This window comes from Equus asinus, chromosome 9, assembly GCF_041296235.1.
Source record: "Equus asinus isolate D_3611 breed Donkey chromosome 9, EquAss-T2T_v2, whole genome shotgun sequence".
Classification (NCBI taxonomy): Eukaryota; Metazoa; Chordata; class Mammalia; order Perissodactyla; family Equidae; genus Equus; species Equus asinus.
Genome location: NC_091798.1, coordinates 63,183,122 through 63,184,332, shown reverse-complemented (window position 1 = coordinate 63,184,332; position 1,211 = coordinate 63,183,122). Strand labels below are relative to the sequence as shown.

General features: G+C 40.8%; 1 protein-coding gene across 6 annotated transcripts in view; it reads right to left on the bottom strand.

The window, feature by feature from the left end:
- Positions 1-1,211, bottom strand: part of NREP (neuronal regeneration related protein) — a 28,347-nt gene that overhangs the window by 1,752 nt on the left and 25,384 nt on the right. The window lies entirely within an intron of this gene.

Genomic DNA, 1,211 nt, shown 5'->3' with positions numbered 1-1,211 from the left:
CTGAAAACCAGGAAGACCCACACACAAAGAGACAGACACACACAAAGAGAGAGACACACTTAGTCACGCTTCTGAAACCATTTGAAAAGTTTTGCTTCTCCCTCCCGCCTGCCTTTTATCCTTGAACTCCCGATGTTTTGCAAACCAAGTTTACATATTAAACACAGTTCACCTGAATGTAAATATTACGTCTGTGGGGGCATGAAGTAATTAAATACTAGCTGCCCTGGCTTCAGTAGAATCAAGTGCTTCTCTAACGGCTGTGCCCAGCCATCTGGGAGGCAGCATTCCCCAGAGGCAGGTTTCTGACTCTAGTACCATTTAGGGCCTGACATCAGGCTAGGTAAGAGGTGCTCGTAGGCGTGTTAACATATTTTTTTTAAAGAGTTCCATGGCTGTGGGGAAAAGCATAGTTGTCTCTTTTCTAATATATACTAAAAATATTTAAAAGCATATCACAACTTGCACAAATGTAATTTATATATGGTTTATTCTATAAGCAACTGACACAGTCCATGTGCAGTCAGAAACAGAAGTGGGTTCCAAAGGTGGGAGTGTTTGGAGAGAAATAGTGTATGGTTGGGGCAGGGTTGTAGGAAAGAGGAGGAGAGCGTAAAACCAAGGGCTGAAGAGAGTGGGACTCAGCTAGTTCAGATGGACAGGGGCTATTCTAAGTCTCTCCTCACAATCCTGATGAGTAAGGTTTTTGTGCTTCTGACTAGAATAATCCACCCACAGTGTGACTGACGATCCGTCCAGTACCCATGGGGCGACACTTTCCACCAGAACCATAGCAACAGGACAGGACAATGAAGCCCATTTGGCCAAGAGATGATATAAAATAAAAGTCCTGCTTTGCCACAAATAGAATGTGTGCCCCGATCAGATATGAAAATGGTGACTTGACAACAGTCTCCCTTTGAGCCAAACCATTAATTGCTGGAGTTTTCTTGGAAAAAATTATCCATTACGATTTTAAAAGATCTTTTTTTCCTTTTTCTTTTTTGCTCAAGTGACATGTTCTAATAGGACATTTATAATAAGCTAATTTGACCTGATATAAGTAGTTGGATTAAAGTGATACTCTTGCTTTGTGATCTATAAATTATTGCATTTGAATTTCTTTTCAAGAAGAATTCAGAAGTCAGGAATTTCCAAACAACTTCAAACCGAATAAATGTTTTCAGCAGCCCCAGGGCGAACTAAATGGA